General features: G+C 41.5%; 1 protein-coding gene across 2 annotated transcripts in view; it reads left to right on the top strand.

The window, feature by feature from the left end:
• Window positions 1-5,991: 5,991 nt before the first annotated feature.
• Window positions 5,992-16,716, top strand: part of LOC121436860 (synaptotagmin-like protein 4) — a 53,869-nt gene continuing 43,144 nt past the window's right edge. For both annotated transcript variants that reach the window (XM_041636759.1, XM_041636760.1), the window contains exon 1: window positions 5,992-6,112. The gene's annotated coding sequence lies outside the window, so the exon portion shown is untranslated. The remainder of the gene's footprint in view (window positions 6,113-16,716) is intronic.

Consider the following 16,716-nt stretch of genomic DNA (forward strand, 5'->3'; position numbering starts at 1 on the left):
TCAAAGGGGAATTAAAGTGAAAAGAAATCACTACATTTGATAACAGAGAACTTCTGTATTTCCCTTTCGTATCTGGGTACATGCTGCTCTTCTTTTCTTGAAAGATGCTTTTATTAAAATGAATGACCACTCAGAACAAATCTTTGAAAACACATCTTAAAAGATTTCACCCCAAATTACCAACTGCCAGAGAACAAATAAACCCAGCACTTACCTAGTCCTGGCCAGAACCACAAAGTCCTCATCCTAAATACAATTCAGTACAGGTTTCTCTGACCTGGACACTCCTCTTGAAACAAACAACAAAACCTGCTGTTTATGTTCATGATGCTCCCTCCTAAGAGTGTCTGTCTCCTTTTAAAACTGTAATTACACCATACAAAAACTCTTATAACTCAATAGAAAAAAGACAATCAAGTTAAAAGTGAAAATGGTGTGAACACTTTGCTCTTGGGAAAGTAAAATGGGAAAGCCACTTTGGAAAGCAGTCAGGATTTCTCAAAAGACTGAACTGAGTTTCAATAAGAACCAGCAATTCTATTCCTAGGTGTATATATGTATGTATGTATGTATGTATGTATGTATGTATGTATGTATGTATGTATGTATATGTGTTCTTTGAAAACAAATATTCATTAAAACTTCATATATGATTTTTATGTGAGCATTATTCATAATGGTCAAAATTGGAAACAATTTGTATGTTGCCACTTCTGAATATATAAACAAAGTGTGTTTATCTGTAAAAAGAGGATTATTGAGCTAGAAAAAGAGATGAAGACCAGTTAAATTAGTGTGTCACCAAAAGTCCCAAACCTTTAAGTCTCTGAAGTTCTAACTCCTACCCTTATGCTGTGAGTTAAATTTTGTTCCTTAAAATTCATGTTGAAGTCCTAGCCCTCACCACCTTAGAATGTGTTCTAAATTGGATCATTGCAGATGTAATTAGGTAATGTAAATTAATTAAGATGGACCCTAATCTATTATGATTGATGCCTTTATTAGTGAAGCTCTCATCCCTCATAAAGAAGCTTCTTTTTGCAGCAGATGGAGATTGTTAGAGAGATACACAACAGGTCAAAATGCAGAGAATATGGGATAATGGAGTGCCTAACTCTAAGTGATGTATCTGCAATGCAACCCATCACCCAAGGCTTAGGAAAAGCCACAGAAGAGAAGACAGAAAGACTGGAAGAGCCAGAGACGCAGGGCATCTGCTTTTAGATATTGTTTCCTATACGTGACAGGAACAATGTACACATGAACTTGCAACAATATGGTTGCCTGAATGCCGTGAGCATAATGATAAAAGCAGTTGACATGCTGACTTAGGGAAAATTCCACATGATTCCACTCCTACAAAGTCACACTTCATTGGAGAAAATTAATATTCATTTTCCCAGTATGTTTTAATTATAGATAGCTTCTTGGTTAGAGGTGGTTTTTGTGTCCACTTTCCCTGCTCCATGGCATTTTGTCTGGTTTGAACCTGTGCAGGTCTTAGGTGTGCTGCCACAGTCTCTGTGAATTCATATGTGTCAGTCTTATTGCCAACATACCATTTTTAAAAAAAATCCTCATCCATCATAAATTTTTCTGGCACTTTATGCTGTAGCAATACTACTTTCTTTGTTGTTCCATTGTAGGATACCTAGTGTTTATAGCCCCTTTACATTGCTGTATGCTATTTTCTCCTGTAATATCTTTCAACCTTCTTGATCTAAAACCTACTTGACCTTTAAAATTCAAAGAACCTAACTTTTTCCAGGCACTGTATTAGTTGCTTTTCTATTGCTGTGATGAAATACTATGACTTAGGCAACTTATAAAGGAAAACATTCAGTTGAGTTTATGGTTCCAGTGGCTTAGAATCCATGATGGCATAATGAAGGCACAGCAGCAGGAACAGGTGAGTTCATATCTTGATCCACAGCTCGGTGCCAGAGAGGCACACTGAGAATGGTGTGTGTTTTGAAACCTTAAAGCCTACCCCCCAGTGACACATCTCCTTCAACACAGCCACATCTACTAATCCTTCCCAAACAATTGTATCTCCTGAGGACCAAGTATTCAAACCTGAGTCTATGGGGCCATTTTCATTCAAACCACTACAGATTCTTCACTAACCATTGCCAACCACACGGAGGTAAATGGCCTTTTTAAGTATTCCTATGTTCATCTTCCCAGATTTACATTTTCTATATTGTATTTATATTTGTAACTCACCTCTCTTTCCATATCCTACTTAATAAACTGTGAGCTCCCAGAGGAAAGAGTTGCTCGAATCCCATTGCCTACCAGAGTTTCACAGTAGATTCTTAACATGTATTTCTGAATGAATGAGCTTTTTTTAAATATTTATTCTTTCTTCTGCCTTTCCACAGCACCTACTGAAATGCTTTACAAGTAGATGGTACTTAGTATATCATGACTTTCTCGGCTGGGATCATTTGGCCATATCTGGAGACAATTTTGGGAAATGCTACTAGCATTTGTGGATAGATATCAAAGGCATTGCTCAACATGCTGCAGAAGAGCCTTCTCCACCTCCCAACAGGGTACTCTTCTGTCCCAAATGGCTGTGCTGTTAACACTGAGAACCCCTGATCTTGACTGAGTGAGGGACTAAATCTACATTTCCTACCTTATACTCATGGAGTCACTGTAGACCACCAGTGCATTAGATGTACTTTGTCAAGAAACCTGGTTTTTGTGCAGTTTTACAAAGGGAGAATATTGGCAACCAGGATTAAAACTTGGACAATTAAATGGCTTTTGAGCAGTAGGAGAATAGATATACAAATTGTAATAGCTTCATGTTTGGGAATGTGATATAGAAACAAACATGAATGAACTGCATCTGTCAGAAGGGATACAATCACAGACGCATAAGGTTTTCAGTTTTTTGGTTTTTTTTTTGAGACAGGGTTTCTCTGTAGCTTTTGAGTCTGTCCTGGCACTCACTCTGTAGACCAGGATGGTCTTTAATCCCAGCACTTGGGAGGCAGAGGAAGGCAGATCTCTGAGTTCAAGGCCAGCCTGTTCTACATAGTGCATTCCAGGGCAGCCAGGACTGTTAAACAGAGAAACCCTGTCTCGGGGGGGGGGGGGTGGGGGGGTGGGGTGGGGGTGGGTTATAACTTAAAAGGGTTGTTAGGAAATAAAGGAGTTGGGATAAATGTCTTCCTTAGGTCAATTCTGGTTGAAGATATTTTCATTTCTACCAAGGTAGATATTAAAAAAGGTGTTTCCACAAGCCAAGGGTGTGTGTGTGTGTGTGTGTGTGTGTGTGTGTGTGTGTGTGTGTAAAATACAAAGTCCACAAAAATCTCCCATCCCAACCTGGAACTTATTGCCAAAGCTTCACAGAACAAGATTTGATGTATGAAGGGGTTTCTTCACACTTTAGAGGAGAGTATTAAAAATCTAAACAACTACAAAAAATTGGTTTTCCATGTTTAAGAACCTGAGTGCTGGATTTTTATTGTTGTGTGCAAAAATTGAAATATTTTTCTCTATTAAAATTCTTTTCAAAAGAGTTTTGGTACTGAGGCTAGAGAGATGTCTCAGTAGTGAAGGGCACAGGTTGCTCCTCTGGAGGACCTGGGTTCAATTCCCAGAACCTACATGCTAGCTCACACCCATCTGTAACTCTAGTTCCAGTGCATCTGATGCTTTCTTCTGGCCTTCACAGAAGCTGCATGCTTGTGGTGTGCATACATACATGCAGGTTAAACATCTTCACACATAAAAGTTAAAACTTTTAAAAAAATAAGATGTCAGATTTTTGGTGTTATCAAAGCCATGTATACTCAGAAGAAAGCTAAAAAATAAAGAAAAATGAGAAGAAAACAAAAAGTCCATCAGTTCTGTTACTTACAAATATTCATCATTATTAGTTTGTGTATTTAAAAACGTAATCTACTCCCATTGTTAGAATCATATTCTCTACTAAATGTTGTATCCTACTTTCAAATAAAGTTATATATTATAAATATATTATTCAAATAATAATATATATACTCTATTATACATAGTATAAGCATTTCTTTGTCATTGTAAACTGTACATACCAGTTTAATTGACTATAAAATATTCCATTTTTAGGACTATATAATTCTTTACTTGACCACAGAACTATGTTTATCAGTTTTTTTTTTAATTCTAGGTTATACTGGAATTAACATATTTGAGCAAAAACCATCCATCTCTATTTCCTTAGGATTCATTAATTCACCCATCATACAATTATTACTCAGGGCTTACCTCAAGTGGCATGTTGTCTTTTATTAAGAAACCCTGGAAGAAAGAACAAATATAAGAGACAAGCTTTATGGGTTCAGCGTTGGTTGTGTTGAATTTGAGGTGCTTGCAGGATATCTGATTGGAGATGCTAAGGAAACAGAGCTCAATGTAGCCATCTGGGAAGAATTATAGAATTACATTCGTGGTCATATAGATGAAAGATACCATTTAGAGAGGGAGAGAGCATATTTATCTTCACTCTGAGATTGTCTGCCTTTCAGAGGTCAGACAGCAGAGCATGAACCCTACAAAGAGATAGAGAGGAAAGCAAAACACAAGGAGGAAACGCAAAATGGTGTGATGTCACAGGTACCACAGAAACCGTGGCAGGGAGAAGGAAATGGCCAATGGGGCTAAGCGTAGGGAAGAGGTTAGGCAAGATAAGAAGCAGCAATGCTTTATTTGTTTATTTATCAAGGAATTTATTGACACAGAGATCATTGGTTGGGTATCTTGTTTAGCTCAGTTCCAGTGGAGGAAGGAAGAGTTGAGAGTGAATGAGAAAGGAGAGAGTGAGAAATTGTAGACCCATCTCACCTGGAAAGTAGATTTTTAATAAGTTGACCCTGAAAGGAGGCATGGAGAGCTCTTGCATATGGGCTGAGACACAGATTTTCTTTTAAGATGGTAGAAATCTGAGCATGTTTAATTGGTGGCAATACATGTGAGAGATCTGCCCAGCTTTCATGACTGATGTGAAGTAAAGAGGGCCAGAGTGGAAGGAAGGGATGGGGGTAAATACAAACATTTTCCTGTGTATTGGTAGACATTGCCCAGTGCTCTCAAATACAGTCTTCAAGCAGCACACATGCCTGCTAGGAGTTACAAAAGAGCTTATTTGGTTATTATTCAGCCCTCATTAAATGCTATTCACAATCTCCCCCCCCCCAAAAAAAACTGTTTGCAAAAGAATCTCATTATTGATCTAATTTGTTCTCTAGTTTCTAATGAGTTGAATATTTTAACCAGTTGTGTCTTTGAGTGTGACTGTGTGTATTTAATCTGTATCCTTTACCTAAAGAAAACTTTCATTTGCCTCAAATAACAACAACAACAACAACAAAACAACAAAGTTAATCTGAATGGCGCACATATTAATATTCCCAAAATAAAATTCAGACTCCTTTTTCACTTTTTATCTCCCAACTATTATCCTCTCCTGTTCCCCTCCCACACTCCCTCTAACCTCCTTTCTTTACCTATCTAGTCACCTTTTTATTCTTTATAAAATTTATTCAAGTTATTTAGTTTTGAAGACCCAATCTGTTTCATGAGGACTGCTTGCAGGGTCCTGGGGGATTATTTACAGGAACATCGGGTCCTTGAAGAAGCTATCTTTCCCTCCCCTGGAGAGACTCTTGTTTTTTAGAAGTACTTCACAGTTGAACAACTTTTGGTTCTCTGAACAAAAAGGTAAGTGAATTCCCACACCCCCCCCCCCCACCCCGCCACCACCATCATCTAATAGTGTGAGCAAGGATACGCGTATGTGGTGGAGAAGGTACATCCAGTAGGTCCTCAAAATCTGCTAACTCGGGAGGAAATTCCTCCAGTGCCTAAGGCTTTGGTTCCCAGAACTCTCTTGCTAATTGGCCCTCTGCTAAAATAGCCCTGCGCTCGGTGCGGCCCCTTTAAGAGTCCAGCTCCTCCCCGCTCCAGGGAAAGTTGCTGCTTTTTCCGCCTCCTGGGAGGGTGAGTAGGGCCGGCCGCCGGGGTTGCCGTCTTGGTCTCCACGGAGCTAGAGACCCTCCCTACCATTCAGCGCCCAGACCTTCGGTCACCTAGTAGCACCTGTTGCAGGTGAGAGGTAGGTGGCAGCTAGTGTCTGAGCTCCCCTTGCCCTCTGTCTGAGACTTCGCGGACCCCCAGCCCCTTCTATAGTCGTCTCCGCCCCCCGCGGGGGGCGTGTGTCCTGTTGTACCTTCTGTGTCCCTGTCCTCTGTCCCCAACTGCCACACGGGCAGGTCTGTCGTGTCCGCGTCTCGGGACCGCACCCCCACGCCGAGCCTCCCGTCTGCTCCGGCGGTCCCTCCCTGCCACTTTTTCCTTCTCTGGGGCTGCTTCTGCCTGGTTCCCTCGGACCGTGTTTCTGGGTGCTGCCTTTGCACAGGTATCGCTGACCCTGCGCGCCCAGGCTTTTTCCCGCCAGCCTTGGCCCCTCCGGTGAGCTGGCCTGGTGCGGGCTGGGACGGGCTTTTAGCGGAGCTGTGTCCTCGGAGTTGGCCACTAGTCACCTTTTGGTGACTGTTTCTCACAGGGTCTGGCCCCTCGCTGTTCTTGAGACCTCCGGGCTTCTATGTTCCTAGCTTTGTCTTGTCTGTCTACCACAGGTACCGGCTAAGGGCCAGGTGACTGGGAGTTCTGCCTCAGTGGTCTCCCTTTGGGCTTGGAGCTGCAGCCCCAGCTGTGTACTTTAGAGCGGAACTCCTTTCTCATACCCGCTTGAAGCAGGCTGAGGCTTTGCTTCTGGGAGAAGGACACTAGTGTTCCTCCTGCCTGTAGCATCGGAGAAGATGGGATTGGAGGAGAACTTGATGGCAAAATAATTCGCTTCAAATTCCAGTAGCTTGAAAAAGTGATGGGTTTTGCTTTGACCAACCCTTCCTTCCCCTACTGTGCTGCAGCTTCAGGGCCAGAGGACCTAGCATTCTAGAATACTGCTTCTAGTAGGACCGATGCAAAGCCTTGTAAATCTGTGGGAAAAATTAGTCCCATCAGATTCCCGGGTGCTCCCCTCCCCCCTTTCTGCTTTTTGTTGCTTTGAGACAGGTTCTAGTGCTTTTTGTTGCTTTAAGACAGGTTCTAGTTTAGCTCATGTTGGTCTGGAATTCTTAACGTAGACCAGGCTGGACTCACACTGATTGGCAATCCTCCTGCCTCTACCTCCCAAAGTGCTGCCATTACAGGCATTACATCTGCCCTCCGCTTCTAATTGTTTTCACTGGTTACTTTTCTGCTCTTTCAGCGTCATATCCCCGCTGTTCATAAATGTGTTGATATTAAGGAGTTAATGAACTAAAGGGTAAATGTACCCTGAAGTAGTGAAAACAATGTTTAATGGAGAGAGCTGTGGCAATTTTTTCTTGGTGTGTGTGGGGGAGGGGGTGTAAGCACCTGCCGGAAACCCTAGTACAACCCCCCCCCCCTCACAAAACTGTTTGTGAGACTCCACTTAGGTAGCAGATGAACACTGGTAACATGATTTCAGATGCTGCACCCTAGGTCAGAGTGGTGAACTTGGGCTTGGAGGTCTGTTCTGGGATTGTTGGTCTGTGTGTTTATGAAGCATTCTGGGTGGTGTTCTCTGAGCAGTTTGCCGTCAAGACTGGACCTACTATGATGCTGCCACAATGAGTGCAAGTCAGGCATGGTGGGAAGTTCTCATATTATCTCGGACAAGCCACATACTAATTCTGTGCAGTTGGTGCTACAGTTAAACCATGAGCCGGTGAAAAGGAGACCGAGGTGCTAAGGGCAGTGCCCTCAGTACGTTCTGACAGTGGGACAGAGCTTGTGCGAAGCTCTAAGTTTGGGTCCTTTGCTCCATCTTAGATGTACTGTGGAGGAGTTGAATCACCTCATTCATATCCTCACCGAGTTCATTTCAAGCCCAGGGCCAGTTGCATGTTGCCCTGAACGTGCCTGGACGAATGCGGCCTCCAAGGCTCTCAGGCTCCATGGTAATTTAACTGTCCTGAAGTTAGGAGAGCATAATCCTGGATTTTAGAGGTGTGTGCATGGATTCTAGGGGTGGGCACCTGATTCAACTTCTTCCTTTGCTGATGGCCAGGGGAGAGACGAAGGTGCAGCAACTGACAAGTCTTTGACAAAAAGATGTGTGTTGTGTGGCAAAGCCACATCAGGTGGAGTGGTGCTGTACCCTTTCTGTTGGTAGTTTAGGCGAAGATAGTTGGGAGAATGGCTTCCTCAGTTCCAACTCTGGAACTCTAAACTATTGTTTCCTCTCGGAAACTTGCCATTCATATCCCCCTTCTCATTAATTCTTATTCACCCCTCAGGATGTAGCCTAAAGTCATTGCCTTTGAGACAAACTCATTGAATACACATGTCCTCCCTTACCCAAGCGGAATGACTAGTTATATTATGTTTAAAGACTTTGTTTGCACTCCAGCAAAGGTTCGAATACCACTCTGCTTTTCCATCTGGAAGCTTGTAATCTCTGTAGGGGCAGTAACTGGGTCCTGAAGCACAAATAATTTGTGCTAGGGATTGGGGATGCCATGTCTCCAAGGGATTGAGATGTGCTGGTGGCGAGATTGAAATGAGAAGAGACCATCCTGAGCTCCTTGGAAACCACAGTAGGGGTTTGTACAGAAGAGTTGTATCTCTGCTGGGAGGAAGGCACTGACCAACCGACTTAAAATGCAACTCCTTGCCTAAACATTCTTTCCTGCATTTGTCTTGCTTATTCTTTTACCTCCACCCCATAACACAAGGCCATGTGGGTCGGAATTGCTGTCTTTTGTATTCACCATGGCCAAAGGAACCAGAGTTCTCAGCACATCATAGGAGTCATACTGATTGATGTTTGTTGACTGACTGAATGAATGATAGTGCCATTCTAGGAATTGGAACTCTGCTGTGCTTTCCTGAGCCTATAACCAAACCTTCTTGGTTTGTGACCTCATACATAAAAGGGTGCCAAGGCCCAGTTCACATACAGCTTTCCTTCTGCTGTTTGTTTCCCTTTGAGATTCTATCCTTGATAACAACTTTGACCTAGTTGTAAATATTTCCTCTCTTTTAAATTTCTAATTTGTTGGAGACAAGATTCTTAGAATGTATCATAGGCTGGCCTAGAGCTCATCACTGTGTATCCTAGCTGGCCTCAAACTCATGGTGATTCTGCCTCTGCCTCCTGAGGGCCAGGATTGACAATGTGAACCAACATGCCCGACTTGAGCCGCCTCTTTATGTTTAAGTCCAGACCTGTGGGTGGAAATGTAAGGATACTTCTCTCCTTGGTTCATTTTCCTACCAGTGGCTGAACTGGGAAGGGGGTGTGAATTATCAGATGTCCTGAGGCCTTTCAGGCATTTGACAAAGTCAGTGAGAGGGTACAGACTGTGCAACAGGGAAGTGAGGAGCTCAAAAAGAATAAAAGATGCCACAAATTAGGTTTCTAGTCTCATCGCCGTTGACCTTTGAAAGTGTGAGGTGGTTATTGGGTTCTGGACTGGCAGGAGAACTTCCGGTGTAGTGCACCTGCCTCTTTGTATACTGGTTCCATATAAGATGAGGCGACAGTTGTGTGGCAAAACAAAATTGCTGTTTTGTTTAAATGCAGTTTGGAGTATCCAGAAAAACTTTCAGAATGCATTTGATAACGTCAGACTGGGAAGGATCATCTCACCTTTTTTTGCATGTGTTAACTTCTTTGAAATTTAAGTTTGCACAATAACTGCTTAGGCTCTTTAAAACTTCTCTCTCCAAACATTGAACACTGGAGTGTCTCAGTCTGCAGACTTTTCTCCACCCAGACCTTCTCAGAACTTCATCCAGCACCATTGCAGTAATATCCCTCTGGATGCTCATCATTCATGTTGCTGTTCTGGGCCTTTCTTCTATGCTGACACCTCATGTTCTTAGTGACCTATTTGACATTTCTACATGTCATCTGATAGATGTCTCAAGGGTAGCGTGGCCAAATGAGGATTATTGATTGCCCTATCATCTTTAATCTTTCCCTTCAGCTTTCCATTACTAAGAAAAAGGGCACCATTATCCATTTAGTTGGTTGAAACAGGAATGTCGGCTCACCCTTGATTTCTATCTTCTTCTTAGTCTACCACATCCAGTGTTTGAACTCTTGCTGATCTCAATTTCAAACTGTATCATGTATTCTTCCATATGCCTCCATCTCTTCTGCATGCCACCTTCATCCAAGCCACCATGTAGTTTCACTGAACCTTCTTCCCCCACCCAAGACAGGGTTTTTTTTTTGTGTGTGTGTGTGTGTGTAGCTCTGGCTGTCCTAGAACTAGCTCTGTAGACCAGGGTGGCCTTGAACTCACAGAGATTCTCCTGCCTCTGCTTCCCAAGTGCTGGGATTGAGGGTGCTCACCACCACTGTCCAACTTCACTGAATATTCTTATACAATGGTCAAGTATATGCAAATGTTTGTGTGGAATCACTTTTTATGGGCGTGTGATGGATCTGTGTGTGAACACATGTGTTTGTGGTTGTGTACACAGAGGCCAGAGGAGGGCTTTAGGTGTCCTCTCTATTACTGTTGTCGTATTCCCTTGAAACAGAGTTCCTCACTGAATTTGGGACTCACCATGTTTTGGCTGGGCTGGCAGTCAGGGAACCCCTGTCTTCCTGGTTCCACCCTCCCTGTCCATTCCAGGCTTTTTGCCTGGGTTCTGGGAATCACACTCTGGTCACCATTAGAACTCTTACTCACTGAATCATCTTCCCAGTCCCTAAAAAATCATTCTAGTATGTGACCTTCTGGGTGAGGGAGATACTGATCAATGGATAAATAATTCACTTCACCTGGAGAGACAAGTTTTAGTTGTTTATTGCACTGCCTGCTGACCACTGCTAATGAATTGTATATTCTTAAAAAAGAATAGATTGAATCTTTCTATAATGTATATCTAGAACAAAAATTGATTCTAACTCTTAAATACATAAAATTATTATCAATGGAAGACAAATTTTACACACACACACACATTTTAAAAATTGAACAGGCAAGACCCAGTTGTCATCTCAGAGGGTTTACGTATTTCCTAGCAAGAGTATTTACTTATGCTTTTATTAAGGAGGAATGATTTTTTCAAAATATCTCTTTCATTTTTTTCTATGGTAGAGATCAAAGCCATAGTCTTATGCATAGTAGACAAGTACTCTAGCAGTCAGCTACATCCCCAGTCTGGGACAATGTAGAATTTGCCCTGAAGAAGCTTGACTATGATGGGAAAGAGACAAGGCTCAGGGGAGATCAGGATATTAATTTTGTGTTGCTTTAACTCCAGGATAGAGAACAGCCTGTTTATGAGTAGAACACATGGAGTTAGATGATACAGGGTCCCTGAGGAAGCTGGGGGTGGTGATTGAGCAGAATGAAGTGGAGAAAATACTGGACTTAGAGAAAGGGAAATAGCTTTTTCATTGAGACAAAAGAGGGCAAAACTAGTGATGCCCTGGAGGACTGGGATTCTGAGGGTGGTCCTCCTGACCAGGAGTGGTGAAAGTTCTAGTGGGATCTGAGAAGGATGAAAAGAAGGGTGTGCCATCAATATTATGTATATGTGTTTGCATCACATTTACTACAAATGTTACAACTTTTGTAAAAAGCTATGAGAATATGTATAAAGCTACGAGAAGTTGTTTTGTAGTTTCTCTCTACCTCAAGTCCCAGAGGCTGTTTCCCTTACTTTCCAGCATCACTCAGCAGCCACAGGTCTGGAATCATTGTGGACAATCTACTTTGAGAGATTTGTCTAGATGACTGTGTCAGAAAATGACAAGATCAGAGATTAGACACTGCCAGCAAGTGAAGAGTGGAAATGAGAGAAGACAATCTCATGTCTATGACCATTTCAAACTACCTTGAACTCGAGGTTCTTTAAAGGGATGGAAAACTATGGTAGCTGCACTATTTTGTGTGTCTGTCTTTAAATTATTTCCAATGACATATCAGAAAGCTTGGTTTTATCTGTGGTGGACCCACAGTGTGGTAGCTATGAGAACGTTGCTGTGTGCTAGAAGCCCTGAGCTGGGTCTGGCCATCCATACATTTGAGATGAAGTGGAGAAAGACACCAGTTTTCCCCCCTGGGGAGCATTTTGGTAGGAAAGCCATGGGTTAAACAATGCATTATAAAATTTATTGCGACTGGGAAAAGTTAGGAAAAGTTTAACTTTTGACAAATCAGCTTGATTTAACAGATATCACCAGTTCCTCAAGAAAGCATGATAGTAGTACCTTTTATATCTTTTTTGTAAACAGTTGAACATTGGGGCTGGAGAGATGGCTCAGTGGTTAGGAGAGCTTGCTGCTCTCCCAGAGAACCTGAGTCTGGTTCCCAGCACCCTCATCAGGCAGAGTACACATGAACCATATATCCACAAATAAAAAAAATCATTAAAAAGAAAATCAACAGTGTCTTTCTGCAATTTTGTATAATTGACAACCAAACATTTAAAAAAAAAACATTTGTTGCCAGTGTGAGTAGACCTTTTTCTTTTGGATCTATCTGTCCATTTGATTTCCTCCCTTAATGATGATCTGTCTGTATTCTGTCTATTGGCTGTTTTCCTCTCTTGTCTGATACCACTAACTACTCTTCTTTCTCAAGGTTTGGAGAGCGCACAGCATCTTCTCTCAATACTCATAGCCATTCAATCACATTTCTGCTTTTTTCTTATATAGCTCAGTGTGCTCAGGGATATGAGGATATTTTTAATACTTGACCCAGTAAGAGTTAAAATATAATTTTATTGCTTTTGCTTATCTTAATTCCTAGAGGGAATTTTTTTTTGCTTGTCTTTTTCTCCAGACATTGTTTGTGTGACTATATAAGATATTCCCATCTATTTACCCATCCTTTCCATCTTTCTATATTTATAGGTTAAAAAATACAAATGAACTCATAATATATACATTTTTATTTAGTGTACTACAGTAATATTTCAGTGTCAGTACATAGAACCGAGTTTTTAAACAGTGGGATAGTTTACCAGTAATTGTATTATGTATATGATGGATTTTTTCTGCTGCTTTAGACATTGTTCATCCCCAAATCTCTCTTTATATCTCTCTTTGTTTGTCTGTCTCTGTCTCTCTCTCTCTCCATCTGTCTATCATATCTCGAATGTCAGCTCAATAGTTTTTCCAAATATAATAGCTCACTTCAAATGGTCAATGCTGTTATATTAAACATGGTCAGTAGTGATAATGACTAAAAGAATTCTAGGAAGAGAAGGACTAAGAATTCTCCATTGCATTCGGAGATTTCCTGGTTCTTTCTGTACTAGAAGCAATTTCAGGGTTCTATGAGGTGGAAAGGTAGACTGATGAGTTAATAAATATTTGGGGAGATGAGGAATTGGAGGCATTGAATCTGAATAATTCTTTAGAGAAATTTGGCTCTGATGAGCAGAGAAAGGGTAACGTCAGGAGAGGGGTTGAGCTATGTAGAATCCACGTTTCATTTAGTGTCTCTGGAGGCTGAAGAGAAGGGTGGTATTGACACAGTAGAGTCCTTATGCCTCATGGGAAGGGATCTGGAATTAGGTGGAGGCTCATCATGAGTGGGCATAGATGAGCATAATTTTCTAGATTTAGCAACAGGAAGTTGTCTGTTGACATAATTCTCCATGATAGAGAAGAAGTAAGACCAGCCTATTGGAGCAGGAGTTGAGGTAGACAAGGTCTGGGTTGAGCAGGTATTGTAGGAACTAGGAGGGCAAGCCAGGTCCAGAGAAGCATATTTGTGGTGCCAAGCAGTGTTAAGGCGAGCTTGGTGATGAAAAATTCATGTGGATAATAATCTACCAGGGTGAGTCTTTTCTTCACTGGATCCCAGAAGCTCTTCTGAAGGCATAAAAGCACACAGGTGAGTTCAGATGGGTTAGGCTTTTTAAAAATCAGAGATCTGTAATGAAATTAGGAGTTAATGAGCATGCTGACAAAAGTGCATTTGGGATAATAGACTCCAAACTGTCTAGGAAAGGAAGTGAAGACAGGAAGGAGCAGAGCAGATGAAAGAGGGTTTGTGGAAGACTGTCCAGCGAGGGCTGGGAATAGGAACGGCTTGAGAGATCACTGAGTGAACAAGATAGAAAGATAAGGTGTTAAATTCAGAGAGGAGTATTGAATCAATGATAGCAAAGGTGGAGGAGAAGTTCTGGGCAATAAGCTCTTGGGTGTGGTTGAATGATAAGTGGTATTTTTGTTGCCAGCTCATTCATTCAACAAATATTGATTGAATACATATCGTAGGTCAAGCAGCACTCTAGACACTGAAGGTACAGAGACGAACAAAATAAAGTTCCATTTCCTTCCTTCTCCACACTCTACAAGGCTTATTCTCCCATACAGCTAACAATCCAGTAAAGGAGCTGATATATACTGAAAAGTGTAACATTTCTAAAAGAAGAGGATAGCTTCATTGCTAAGCAGATTCCTCTATGTGTAATTCTACTTAGAGCTAATAATAATACCACAGCCAATATTTACATATGAGTGGCAAAGAAAGCACATCTAGATATTCCGAGTGCTTGACTTTTCTTAAATTCTACTTGCTTCTTTACAGGAATTAGTTTCTCTTCCCCCTTAGAACTTTCAAAGAAACTTTCATGTATCTCATCAGTTTTGCAAATAAAGAAATATACGAATCTCTTTTGGATGTTTTAGTGGTTATCACTCTTTTTTTCTTTGTTTTTTTTTTTTAAACTGTAAGAACATTGCTTTTGCAGTACACCAGATGTTGATAATGCATGCACTAATCTTGCACTAGGGATTTGAAGTAACGTGTCAAGTAATTATGGTTAAACAGTCTAGGAGGCAAGGAAGACTTGCAGTAAGTTAATATATTACATTTCTTTTATATTTTGTAATTTTCCCTGCCTTTTGTATGCACACACTCACATACATATTTATTAACATTTTATTTGAAAGAAATTAACACTTTAAAATGATCTGCCACATATGCAGCTCAGGTCAAGTTCAGATACAGGTTATTTGGTTGTGTTTAAGGTTTCTATGGCCATAGCTAGATCACAGCATCCCTAAAATTAAAAAGAAGCCAAATGCATGAAATCACAGCTAGGTGTGAACATGGCTAGATTAGTCATGAGCCATCATGATTTCTCATTTAAGAGGATGGCGTGGGTGCTTTTTAGGTGACGTGGCCTGCAAGAAACAGATGCCAGTTAGAGTTCAGTTTAGAAATCTCCACCATCTGTGACCCTGGCAAAAGAACAGGGTCTTCCCTGTGGGTTTTCAGCCTTATCAAAGCTTATTGAGTCGGGAATGATAATGAAGTTACAAGGTGATAAGCTTTACTGAAAAGTTACAGCCTGACCACACTTAAAAATAAGTATAAATGAATTAATTTTATAGTATTCCTTTATTTGGGGATATAGGGCTGGGGTGAGTCAGATAACACCAAATTCAGGGCTTTGTCAATGCTGTTCCACTGAAATACACCCCCGGTTTTTGAGACAGGATTTCCATACATAGCCCAGACTGGCCTTGAACTCACAGTCTTGTTGCCTTGGGCTCTGCTTACTGGGATTCCAGGTAAGCACCACCATGCTGGATATTTTTGATTTTTGAATACTCTTTGTCTTTAGGGAACTAGATTTTAGTACAGAAGGGAGTGAACTGGTTAGCCTCCCACTATAAATTATAAAGCTAAAATTCAGCTTTATAGGCCCTTATGGAGTCTGCCTGGCTTCCATGAGAGGAAAATTTTCTAGTGCAGATTTTGAAAGTTGGAGAATTAAATTTTTTTCATAATAGCTATTTCTCCTGTTGCCAGGTGAGGCATTTGGACCCATGATCTCATTTTGTTGTTGTTGTTGTTGTTGTTTTGGTTTTTCAAGATAGAGTTTCTCTGTGTAGTTTTGAGACCTGTCCTAGAACTTGCTCAGTAGACCAGGCTGGCCTCTAAATCCCAGAGATCTGCCTGCCTCTGCCTCCCGAGGGCTGGGATTCGAGGCTGCACCACCACCTTGCAGGCCATTGTCTCGATTTTGACCCACACATGTAACATTTCTGTGAATCGCACAGTGTGGAGAACTGTCTCTCGGATTTGTGGTGGGTTTAAGCCCCGAGAAGCAGGGTATTTTGAATGTGAAATCATGAGAACAAGGCCACAGCCTCATGCTAATGTATGGCGCTCTGGAAGAGTGGAGTGAGGTAAGTCCTTTTAGGGCTTACTGTACAGTCGTATACAGTATCTGAAGAGAAAATTTCCTCAAACCACTTGTGAACAGGATTTGATGATTTGGAAAGTTAACTATGTAGCTACCATATGGGGAAAGCTGTCCCCACATAGGATTCTAAGAGCTAACTAAGGAAATTTCACTGTGGTTCCTTTTGCTTCCCTCAGTGTGCTACCACTGTTCATTAGCAGAGATGTGGGGAGAGTGGAACTTCCCCCATCTGTAGAGCACAAGTCAGTGGGATGCGAAAATAAGCCAGACTGAGGGCCTCTTGAACACTGGTCCATTAGTAGGTAATGACTTTAAAAACCTACCTCAAGTTCCCAGGCACAAAATGTCCTTCTTTCCAAATCTCACTGTGCAGAACGCTATTTCTAGACTATAAAGAGACGGTACAATCTAATGGCAGAGACCTTGGACCCTGGAACCTGACTGCCTAGTCAGAAAACTAGACCGTCTCTTCCAGGGTATATAACCTTGGGCAAG

This window comes from Microtus oregoni, unplaced genomic scaffold (assembly GCF_018167655.1).
Source record: "Microtus oregoni isolate MIOR12 unplaced genomic scaffold, Mior012 000050F_004, whole genome shotgun sequence".
NCBI classification, from domain to species: domain Eukaryota; kingdom Metazoa; phylum Chordata; class Mammalia; order Rodentia; family Cricetidae; genus Microtus; species Microtus oregoni.